This window comes from Ictidomys tridecemlineatus, chromosome 5 (genome assembly GCF_052094955.1).
Source record: "Ictidomys tridecemlineatus isolate mIctTri1 chromosome 5, mIctTri1.hap1, whole genome shotgun sequence".
NCBI lineage: Eukaryota > Metazoa > Chordata > Mammalia > Rodentia > Sciuridae > Ictidomys > Ictidomys tridecemlineatus.
In genome coordinates, this window is record NC_135481.1 from 195,230,961 (window position 1) to 195,243,886 (window position 12,926).

At 36.2% G+C, this 12,926-nt stretch overlaps 1 protein-coding gene across 8 annotated transcripts in view; it reads right to left on the reverse strand.

The window, feature by feature from the left end:
• The window catches only part of Ncoa3 (nuclear receptor coactivator 3), a 124,561-nt gene that overhangs the window by 63,083 nt on the left and 48,552 nt on the right, over nt 1-12,926 (reverse strand). For all 8 annotated transcript variants that reach the window (XR_013439859.1, XM_078051977.1, XM_078051982.1 and 5 more), the window contains exon 2: nt 4,311-4,392. The gene's annotated coding sequence lies outside the window, so the exon portion shown is untranslated. The remainder of the gene's footprint in view (nt 1-4,310; nt 4,393-12,926) is intronic.

Below are 12,926 nucleotides of genomic sequence, written 5' to 3' on the forward strand. Positions count from 1 at the left end.
GAGAGAGAAAGGGTGGGGATAAACCAGAATGTTACTTATGAAGAATAAGAAAAGATAGTGTAGAAGGGATACAGAAAAAAATACACCTTTAGTGTAATTTTGACTGGGGCGGGGGTGGGAGGGGTAATGCTAAGGATAGAACCCAGGGCCTTAGCATGCTAAGCAAGCACTCCACCACTGAGCTATGCCCTCAGCCCCAGTTTTGACACTGAAAGCATACTAACATTCTACACACTCAAAAAATAAAACCAACCAAAATAAAAAAGGGCACAAAAAACTTAAACTCAAGCAACAAATAAATTAACCTAATTTCAATTCATATATAGACCATAGTTAGATTATACAGAAAGTAAGGTAGAAAGTAAGGATGGGAAGGAGAACATGGAAGAAAGGAAGGAGGGATAAGGAGGGATACATGGTCAATCCAAGTTTTGGGGGGTGTGTTTTGTTTGAAGTGGTATTGGGGACTGACCCAGAAACTTGTACATACTAGGCAAGCACTCAATCACTAAGATACTTGGATTGAGGGCTGTGAGTGTAATTTAAGAACAAAATTTAATGATTCACTCTTGTCATGAGCAGAATTTGAGGGTAGAGGGATTTGCAAACAAATCTTCCACTCATCTTAAATGAGTTTATTAGGACTAGGGTGTAGCTCAGTGATAGATTTCTTGCCTAGAATGTAGTACCCAAAGTGCACCCAAAAAAACAAAAGTTTATTGTAGTAAAATGAACAAAGCAATTCTAAAATTATAGAGTTGATGTGTAAATGTATTAATAATGTTGAAGGCCAGAATTCTCACAGCATAAGACATTTAAAATATGAAATACAAACCCTAAGAAAAAACACTAGACATAAAAGTTGGGAATACTGATATAAACTCATGATTTCTAAAATATGTATATGCATGTTTCTGTGAACATGACTATGCATGTGTGTGTACAGCCTGCATATTTCCTAGCTCTGTCTACTAAAAGGGCCAAGATGAGAAGACAACTCAAAAGCAATAAGGACATTTACCACCCATAGTTCCTGGGTCTCTAATACATAAGGACACAGGAACCCAGTTGAAAGAGTGTAATGGGACCCAGACATGGTGGAATAAGCCTGTAATCCCAGCAACTCAGGAGGCTGAGGCAAGAAAATTCTGAGTTTCAGGCCAGATGTGGCAACAGAGGAGAGCCTGTGACAAGAAAAGAAGAAGGGAAGGAAAGGGGAGAGCTTCACTGGCCAAACCTACAATTTCAGCAACATAATAAGGTAAAGTAATTAACTGTAAACTATTCAAAACAAAATAATAATTCATTAGTCCATACCAATAAATAAAGCTCTTGATTACAGAATAATGCTAAGAGTTCACTGGCAAATGTAAAAGGAATGCTGAAAAGAGAAAATAACCAATTTGCAACCATCATAGTAAAAAAAAAAAAAAAAACTGGATCAAACAAGATTCATCAATGAATACTAAATCTAGGGAAAACTGAGTAGAATCACAATATCTATATTATCTCCTATAGTCACAGTTTATTGCTGGGGTCAAGGACAGGCAGATTACACAGTGGAGAAGCCTGGCAACACCTTGGCCAAGTGGTCCAAATTAGCATCACAGCAAAGGACAGATAAACATGTGCCTCCAGAATTTATGTTCTCAGGATATAACATCACCTATACAATATTTCAGCCAAAAATATAAAACCTAAATCTAATCACAAGGAAACTTCAGACAAGTATAAAACAAAGGACATTCGGGCTGGGTTTGTGGCTCAGTGGTAGAGAACTTGCCTAGTACATGTGAGGCACTGGGTTTGATCCTCAGCACCACATAATAGCAAATAAATAAAGATACTGTGCCCATCTACAACAACAACAAAAAAAAAAGTTCAAATAAATAAATAAATGAAATGAAGAACATTCTATTAAATGGGGCTGGGGAGGTAGCTCAGTCGTAGAGTCCTTGGCTAGCATGCAAAAGACACTGGTTTCCATCCCCAGAACAGTTCATTGCTGGAGATGGGGGCTTCAAAAATGTCAATATCATAAAAAAAATAAAGAAAGGCTGTAGATATATCCCAGGAAAAAAAGAGATTTAAGAAAAATAGTAACTAAGTAGTACCTGACCTCAGGCGGGATTCTATACAGGAAGAAAATATTATGAGACTTAATTATATCAAATGGTAAGGCTGGAAAGTGGACAAGTTTGTAGCAATGTCTGTTTATGAAGCTGTTAACTGTATAATGGTTATATAAAAGAATTACTCTGTTCTTCAGAAATACAATAGAAACATTAGAGAAAAGTAGCACAATCTTATTACCCTCAGATTGCTCAGAATGTAGAGGGAGAGTGGCAACAGGAAAAAAAGAAGAGGCAAGAGAGCCAGCACACACGAAATCAAATAATACAAGTACGTGAGTCTAGACAAAGGATATCTCAACTTTCTTCATACTGTATTTTTATAACTGTTGTAAATATGGAAACCAATTTCAAATAAAGTTGAAAAAACTACAGAGAGAAGGAGAAGGAAAAGGGGAGGGAGTGTGGAATGAATTTAATAAAATCCTGTTATATGCATACATAAATGTACCAAAGGGAATTTCACCTTTATATATGTAGAAAGTACCAATTAAAAATAAATAAAGGAGGGGCTGAGGCTGTAGCTCAGTGGTAGAGAGCCTGCCTAGCATGGGTGAGGCACTGGGTTCAATCCTCAGCATCACATAAAAAATAAATACATAAATAAAGTTATAAAAACATATCTTTAAAAATAAATAAAGCAGGGCGCTGGGGATGTGGCTCAAGCGGCAGCGTGCTCGCCTGGCATGCGTGCGGCCCGGGTTCGATCCTCAGCACCACATAAAAATAAAGATGTTGTGTCCATCGAAAACTGAAAAATAAATATTAAAAAATTCTCTCTCTCTCTCTCTCTCTCTCTCTCCCTCTAGAAAAAAAAAATAAAGCAAAAGGAAGATCAATAGAGTAAAGGAGGGAAAGTGGAAGAGGAAGAAGATAGGGATTAAAACCAAATTCCTTGTATATATGATATTGTCAAAATGAACTCCAATATATAATTAAAATGCTCTAATTAAAAAAAAAAGATGGAGATTATTCTCTGCTATGTCCAGAACAGAACAGAATGTGTACATATCATATTTAATTGAGGGATTTTGTAGGGAAGTTGAAAGAGCTAAGGCTGGTGGCTTACATGGATTCCCAGATAAAGCACCATTTTGAATGTCAAGAGAAGGGAGTTTATGAGTTACATACACATCTCCCTCTACCTGTGATGGGAATGGAAAGCAGGATTTCCTACATGCTCAGCAAGTATTTTACCAAGGACCCCAGTACTTGTACTAATTTTTCCCCTGTAAACCAGAGAAAAAAATTTATTTAGAAAGATCTAACAAAATTATAATCAGGTACAAAAACAGTAGATAAGTAAGCCGTAAAGACCCATGAACAAAAATAAGCATGAAATTATGGGGTCTTGGCCTGAAGGAAGCTAAAATTAGAAACAAAGTAGAACAAATACAAAAGACAGAAAAATAGCAAACCAGATAAGTCCTGTTTACTAAATATATCAAAGAGGAGTAAGATTCAAAGAAAACTCAGATTTCCAAATGAGCTAACCAAGAGGATGGTATTACTAACCAAAATAAATTTAACTAGCTCAGCAAACATAACTGCTTTCTAAGCTATCAAACTTTTTATATTTTTTTGTCCTATTCTGCTGCAACATTAAAGTGAAGAAAAGGGTTAGATAAAATGTTATTTGCCAGTACAAGATGGGGAAAATAATTTTCACAAGGTAAACAGTCAACACGGGTGAGGGCTGATTCAGATTTTGACTAAACACCCTTAAAATAGTGGCTATGTGTGTGGGTGTGTGGGTGGGTGTGGGTGGGTGTGTGTGTGTGTGTGTGTGTATTCACTTGAATATTCCAAGTCCACTCATTCAACTAGTATTTGGTAGGGGGAAGAGGGAGTACTGGGGATTGAACCCAGGGTCACTTTGCCACTGACCTACATCCCAAGCTCTTTTTTCTTTTTCTTTTTCTTTTTTTTTTTTAAAGACAGAGTCTCACTAAGTTGCTGAGGCTGTCCTCAATCCTCTAGCCTAAACCCCACCCGACCCCCAACCCCAGTTGCTAGGATCACAGGCGTGAGTCACTGCACCTGATCTATTATCCTTAAAAAGAAAACATCAAGCACCAAACAACTTTAAACAAAATTACAAATTAAAGAAAAGGGTAGTATCTTCAGAAGATTAAAGTCAAAAAATTACAATGAATCAAATAGAAAGGAATTAGTTACCTGGCTATGCAGTCAAATGATATTCAAGTGGGAGTTTATTTTTAATGGTCTCCGAGTCCACTGTTGAGCAAATATTTTGATTCTGTAGACAAAAAATAAAGAAGGTTCAATTTTATTGTCCTTTCTTCACGTAAGAATTAGTATTAGTCAAACTAACCGTTCCCATCTGTCCCTTCCCTGAACATGTGAAACAAACTAAATGTATCAAGTACAATGCCAATCTTCCTAGAATTTGAGTAGATACCTTACTTAGCCATCTATAATACTTCCACTGGCTTGGGGGGGGGGGCGCCAGGCATGACATACAACAATACACTTCCATCACTGTTTCTACACATGGATAGTGCAAAATAGGGTATATAGAGGAGACCAGCTCCAAGTCCTGAGAAGTAATGAAAATTATGAGTATTCAGAAACTGTAGGTATCCTCATACGCCCAAATCCATGTTCAAAAGAGAACAATTAAAGCCAACTTAATGCATTGGCAGAAGCTAATGCTTAAATACCTCTATCCAAAATAACCTATACTAACCACATAAAGGGAGAGAAGGAGAAAGAGATAAAAGGAAAAGTACAAAGGAAGAAAAGTCCCAGATGTTTCTTACCCTCTATTAAAGTGTGCATTTAGGTTACCAAAAATGAGTGTGTGCGAGTCAGAGTGTGTGTTGTATGTCTGTCTGTCTGAGGGGGCGGGGAGTTTACAGGATATTTAAGCCAGAGACACTATATTACTGAGCTACATTCCCTAGCCCTTATTTTTTATTTTGACACATGGTCTTACTAAATTTCCCAGGCCAGCTTCCAACTTTAAATCCTTCTGCCTCAGTCTCCTGAATTGTGAGATTACAGGTGTGCACCCAAGTGCCTAGTCGAAAAAGAAATATCTTTTTTTTTTTGTTTGTTTGTTTTTGTTTTGTTTTTTTTTTTGTTTTTTTTAAAGAGAGAGTGGGAGAGAGGGGGACAGAGAGAGAGAGAGAGAATTTTAACATTTATTTATTTTTTCTTAGTTCTTGGCGGACACAACATCTTTGTTGGTATGTGGTGCTGCTGAGGATCGAACCCGGGCCGCACGCATGCTAGGCGAGCGCGCTACCGCTTGAGCCACATCCCCAGCCCCCAAAGAAATATCTTAAATGGGGAAATTAGGGGCAATTTTTCAAAATAATATACACTCAAATACATGATCATATAAATAGCAGGATTTTGCAGATCAAGAAATAGGGAGCAGGGGGCTGGGGATGTGGCTCAGCGGTAGAACGCTCACCTAGCACATGTGAGGCCCTGGGTTTGATCCCTCAGCACCAAATAAAAATAAAGTCATTGTGTCCCTTTACAACTACAAAAAAATAAATTTATTTTTTTTTTAAAGAAAGAAAGAAATAGGGAGCAGATTCTGGTAAAACAAAGAAGTAAGCTAATAAAAACATTCACCTCTCCTTATGAATTCACAAGTTTAACAGTAAAGTAACATCGATATCAAGACAACAACCATGACTACCATATGCCCTAAAGTTAAAAGCAGTCATGCTAGAATTGGCAGGGCTAACAGGAAAGGGCATAGAAAAAATGATACATTCATAAATTCCAAGGAACAAACATATTATAGGCTATGGTCAATTTACAGAGAGTACACAGGGGCCAGACAACCACAATCCTGATGCAAAGTATGAATGGTCATTGCACTTTTGAAACCCAAAATAAAGAGGAGAAAATGGAGGCAGGAGGGAAGCACATCATATATGGTTTTTGCAAAAGGTAAGAGGAGTAACAGAGCTGTGCAATGACATGCCTATTTGCAATCACAGCTCCTAGTTTATAGTGAGATATATGCCAAAAGTAGGCTGGCTACATTTAGAGCCTGGACTCCATCTTCCAATCTATAATAATATGATTAATTGTTAACATAACAGTTACAGAACAGAAGCTTTAGAGCAGTCCAGATCGAAACTCGATTCCCAGCTCGTTCACTTACTTGCTAGGCTTGTAATCTAGGCTTACTAAGCCTGGTCAATTTAAGATTCTAGGGCCTCAAAAGAGAGAAAAAAGGTTAAATGGAGGGGTCATTTGATAAAGCTCTTGTGAGAATTAAGTGAAAATACATATAGGTAATTTAAGTAATAAGTAATTAGTACCTAGCATAGCCCACAAAACCTCAAAAAAAATTATTGTTAACCAAACAAAATGCAGACACACAATATAACAAGAATTTCCAAGCACATTTAAATAAAAGTAAAATTTAAAATAAAAAAAGTAAAATCATTTGTTTCTGTTTTCAAAATTGTTTTTGAATTTTTGTGCTGTCCCATTTAACTAGAGGAAAACATAGGGGAAGATAGTCAGAACTTCTTTAAAGAACTTCTAAGATTTTTCTGGCCCTCATTTTAAATCAGGTTTCACTTCAGATTTTTTTTTTTAGTTGTTTTTGTTGTTATTGTTGTTGTTTATTTGTTTTAATATTGTTGCTGTTGTTCTGTTTTTTAGAAGGGTGAGATGAGACAGTAGTGAGGTGGGTAGCACATAAGTAAAAGAATTTTAAGTAAGGAAAAGAAGTCAAGTCAAAGTGCCAAGTACCTAACAACTGACCCAGGACACAATCAATTACTGCTGCCTACTATGGGAAGTTAAAGAGAACCCAGTTAATATTCCAATATCCTACAACTGGTTTTCATAACTTTTCCTCAAAGAAATGTTGACACTGCCAATCTGCACCCTCAGACAAAGACACACCATCTACAAATTTCTTTCCTCCCAGCCTATAGTTCTTCCAGCTAGACTACAGATATTCCTAAATTGTCAACACCTGATGATTGGCTTGTCTACCAAGAAACAACATGGACACAGTCTAAAAGTACTACACAGCAGGATTCTGTAAAGCACGGAACCATTAGAAAAATTGGGTGAGTTAAACTTGTCTAGAACCAAGATTCTCTCTACAAAGTCAATAATACCAGGTTTCCCAAGACATGTTTTATCTTTATCAAAAACACGCTGATTTTACCACTTTACACAATTATGACTTTAGATAATCACACATACAAAAACCTAATCACACCGACATAAAAACTAAATATGATATTTTCTAAAATATTAGATAACTAAAAAGGAGGGAAAAAATTAGTTTATCTACTGTAATTAACAGAAAGGTAACTGATGGACCCACATTATCAAAACCTGTATTACCAGTGATCAAAATCCCTTCATCAAGAGCTAAAGGGTAAAGGTGGGGGAAGGTAATACTGCTGAGCTCTGTTAATAGCCAGTCTGAGAAGATGTGCCTCCAGGACAGAACAAAGAATCAAATTGAGGGAGGAGAGTTAATAGAGGAAAATCCAAACTATAATACTAATGCTTAGAAAGATCAACAGAACAAAAAGCAACCACTGAATATTATGAATATGTTTTTCTTTGCTGTGGAACATGGAATGGGGTGAGCAATCTACTATCAATCATATTTAAGTTCATTGTTCTTTCCAGGCCATTTGCTGGCACGACTCAAGAGACTGCCTTCTCAATTTCTGAAATCATGGAGATGGGAAGTCACCATCTTTGGGAAAAAACAGCTGTTGTCCACTAATCTTCGAAGTATTGCAGAATAAGTTGGTTCATCAATTAATTTTCAGGTTACTTAAAGGTTGCATAACATTAGTGTTAAGTTTAACATTCTTTCACAGGATTATTTATCAAGTGATAAATATAGCCTTTGTTGAAACTGCAACAATAGGTTTCACTTGGAACAATCTATCGCAACCAACCTGTAGCTATACTGAAAGGGAAAGAAAAGATCTGATGTAAATTTAAGATGCCATTTATTTTGAGGTACACAGACTTAACTCAGTGAAACTTTTTTTTTTTACTACTTTTTTTTTTTTTTAAAGAGTGAGAGAGGGGGGGAGAGAGAGAGAATTTTTTTAATATTTATTTTTTAGTTCTTGGCGGACACAACATCTTTGTTGGTATGTGGTGCTGAGGATCGAACCCGGGCCGCACGCATGCCAGGCGAGCGCGCTACCGCTTGAGCCACATCCCCAGCCCAATACTACTTATTTCTTAGTCCATTATTGCGTGTTTGTTTTGTTTGGGGTGGGGAAGGTTAGTGGGGATTGAAGGATTGGAGCCAGGGGCATTTTGCCACTGAACAAAACTCCCAGTCCTGTTTTGTTGTTTTGATTTTTAAAAGAGACAGGGTCTCACCAAATGCTGCAGCTGGCCTTAAACTTGCAATCTTCCTGCTCAGCCTCCTGAAAGGCTAAGATTACAAATATGCACCATTAAATACTATCATCTTTTTGACAGAGGAGAAGAACTGTTGCAATAGGTAGAGTCAACCTGAAAATTCAAATGATGCAATGAAAACAGAAGCCTAGGGTTCAGAAAATGTAGGTTTTATAAAGTTGAGATTCTCGAAGTGACTTATTTAATGCAATTAAATGCTTGCTGTGTATCTATCAAATGCCAGGCACTGCACTAACACTTGGAAATATAAGCAAATCATGGTTACTGTCATTAATTAAGAAAGCAGAAGCAGGCATAAAAAGCCACCAAAATTCCTATAGTGAAAAAAATGTTCACATAATAACCACTTGAGCATCAATATATCATATGCCCAGGGATAAAAGAAAGAATCAAAGTGGAAGAGAGTCCCATGATAGTACTACAGAATAAAACAAAACTTCCCTACCCTATTCATAGAATTATTGTGTTCATGATAAAGCACTATGTAGATTTAAAAGAGGGGAGGGGAGAGAGACACAAGCCCAAAAGCATTTCAATAAAAAAGATAAATAAATCGGAATGTGCAATTTCTGCAATTACTGCTCAAAGTTATCATAACCAAAACGCCATAGAGTTTCTTTATAAAACGCAAAGAAAAAACTTTTGTAAAGTTTAGGACATTTATATAAAAATTACATGGGACACAGGAAACCTAAACGGGTTGTGTAAAGGTAGCTGAAAGTAAAAACTAGTTTCTACTCAATATATCCAGGAAATTATGTCATACATTTTGCTTACATGACACTGCCCACTGAAGAACAATGGCATTGAACTATTCTGTATTTTTGTAATTTCCTTGAGAACAGAACTAAAAAATCCAGTCAGCAGACCAGTTCATTAACACTTCACATCTTTGGCTGAACTGGAGTTGTAATGACAAGGTTACTGAAACAGGCATGCCAGCGAGCTGCTAGCTGGTGCTTGTTCTGCTTCTCTCCCCCCTCCTGGAAAAACTACATGCAGTGCTGCACGATCACAAAGAATAAATACAGGAAAGAGGGTGGGAGGGCTGGGTGGGGAGGTGAGCAAAACTCTGGGCTCCACCAGTGGAAGACGTTCCACAAGAATTGCTACAGGGTCAAAAGTTTACAGTGGTTTCAATTTCACCTTTTAACAGCCAATCAGGAAACAGACTGCATGCTGACCCCTCAGGCTGCAAATGAACATTAACTCATTGACTTCCAAGACTGCATATATTGCTTTTTTTGTAAGGCTTTCTTCTTTTTCTCCTTTTTAAGGGTGGGGAGGAAGAGAGAAGGGAGAAACATCTTAAGTTCAAGGTGACAGTTTTATTTTAAACTGCTGTTTCAGGGGAGAAATAATCAAGTAATTATCCTCTTTCTCCTTGAAATAAGTTTTTTTTTTTTTTTATCCTGTGGTATCTAAAACAACCAATCATTAATGCTAGTATCAAGATGAAGAGTGAAATTTAGGCAAGTCAAGGAGCCAGTTTACCCCAATCAGACAGCAATTCTCATACCAATTTTTGGTTTTAAAAAATTATACATAGGGCTGGGATGTGGCTCAAGAGGTAGCGCGCTCGCCTGGCATGCATGCGGCCCAGGTTCAATCCTCAGCACCACATACAAAGATGTTGTGTCCGCTGAAAACTAAAAAATAAATATTAAAATTCTTTTAAAAAAATTATACATATACACATGTATAATGTGTGTTTGTATATATATATATTTTTTTTCTTTTTGGGCTAGTTTTGTTTCCAGCAAACTCAGGTAATGAAGAGTTATTTAAAAGTACTTACACATCAATTTTTTGTTTGCAAAGATTCCCCATCTCCTCCCCAAGATTTATTAATATAAACCTGCAGTGTGCCTACCCTCTTCATGCAGTGGATCTGCAGAAATCAGGTAAAGATCCACAATTTAAGTTTCCTTTTCCTATACGTTTCTTGAAACATTTCAGGAGTAAACCCAGGAGTAATCCTTTATACACAAACTCAGGAGTGAACCATTCTAGCAACAGAAATAACTTCTCCCCTAATTAATTTTTTATGTAAATATCCTCCAAATGAAAAAATCAATAAACTAATCCATCAAATGCTATTTTGAACATTCTATATTTAACATTGAGCAAGAATAAAAAAAAAATCTGATTCCAGCTATTTGGGAGACTGAAACAGGAGGATAGCTTGAGTCCATGGGTTTGAGGCCAGCCAGGGCAACATAGCAAGACCTATATCACTCATTCATTCCTTCATACTCACATATATGCATAAATGTCTATATTACATACACCTTAACTGTACCACATTTTAAAACTAGATTCCTTTAAACACTGCAGGATAAAGTGAAATAGCTACACAAACTGCTCTACCAAGAACATCAAATAAATACAAAATCTGCAAATCGTGAATACCTCTCTCACTGATATAACAGCTGGTTGAATTCTAATAGTCTTAGTGACTTAAATTTAAGCTTATATTTAGAAGTCCCAATAGGCACCACCACTGCTGAAGGAAATGATTTCACACAGGATATTAGTTCTTATTCAAACCAGCAAAATAGACACCAGTTATTTCTGAAAACCCAAAAGTAGTCAATATACAGAAGTCTTACTTAACATATAACTGCTAAAGGATCCCATAGTACATATTATATTTCATAATGTATAGTTTGTACAGCAATTTAATGTTAGTTTCAGATAAATAAAATTAATGCTGATGTATCATTTTTCTTAATTCAGCATTTAAGAGTAATTTTCTAATGACTCCCAAACCCCCATGATTAAAGTTTGTGCATATTTACTAATAAAAAAATCTATAATTTTATGATAGATTTTCTTTTTTTTTTTTTAACAGCAATGGTTTGAAGAAGCCTTCTGTGTGCAAGTATGTATATGTGATTAGAGGAGCCTTCTATACATCTTTTTACAAGATGGCTTCATTTTAAAAGAAAATGGATGTGATAAAATTTTACATCAAGTCAGCATGTTAGCAAGAAGCTTTTTGGTGTGTTCTGAATTTGATTAATACAAGCCAAGGTCACTTCCTGAAAGATGCCTACCACTGCAGCTGCCAGCAAACTAGGCTTTAGTACAAGGCTGGGGGGAAGGGAATGGGTGATGGCATTTATTAACACTCAGGACTCCAACCACAGACAGCTATACTGGGAGAAGAATGAGTGGCAAGGAAAATCCCAGAGTTGAAATATTTCCATTCCTTAATATTTAAAAACAGACTAACTCAACATGCATAATGTTCATGTCAAAATTATATCAAAATTATATTCACTGCTACAATGTGTAAAAGCTTTTACTTAATGCTATACAGATAATTTAACAGACACTGAAGTAAACTCAACACTTAACACAATGTGACCTGTATTTGCCATACAAAGCATCTACAAAGGAAGACATAAGCCCTTGAAGAAAACAGAATCAGATTCAAATTTCTTTTTCTCTAAAACCAAGTGTGGCCTAAAAGTCATGAAAGCATAAATCCAAAACCTTATTGGAAATTAACTAATTTTGTTCTGAAATTCGACTTGATTTTTTTTCTTACCGCCATTAATACAAATGTTAATGTGCCTGTCTCAAAAAACAATCATTAAAACATCATTACCTACAACTTGAATAAATCCTCTCCCTGAAGATTATTCAATGATTTTATTGAGCAGTCACAATGAACTGCTAGGAAACAATACTAAACACTTTGCCTGTACTCTCTGAAGTGCTATACACATTTCAATGAACTGGATAAGAATGAATATTAGGTAGAGTAAGGAAACCTACACATTCCTACACATTTTCTCCATATAACCTCTGATAAATCTATTGATTTTGTGTTTTTTCCTGTCCATCAAATGAGAATTCTACTCAAACCATGATATTCCAGAGGCATATAATTGCCAAAGCATCTCTGTTTTTAATGGTTGTAAAGAAAAAGAAACCAAAAAAAAAAAATGGGGGGGGGGGGGAAACTGGCCTTTGTTAGCTATACCACACTTGTAATCCCAGTAACTTGGGAGGCTAAGGCAGGAAAATTTCAAGTTCAAGGTCAGACTCAACAATTCAGTGAGACCCTAAGCAACTCAGAGACCCTGCCTGAAGTAAAAAAATAAAAAGGGCTGGCTCAGTGGTTAAGTGCCCCTGAGTTCAATTTAAAATTTAATTTAAAAAAAAAAAAACTGGCTTTTTAATCACTTTTTTAAATCAAGTCAGTTTTATCAATGGCATTATTGCTGTGTTCTACATAAACTAAGAATATAATTTTGTCCTTCCCTTTGCTCCTCATCCTTTCTCACTGAGATGAGGCTCAGTAATTTCAGTAAAGTACTTTTTTAATCATGTTAGGAAAAGGAAGTCAAACAGTGAAAACATAATAAGAAG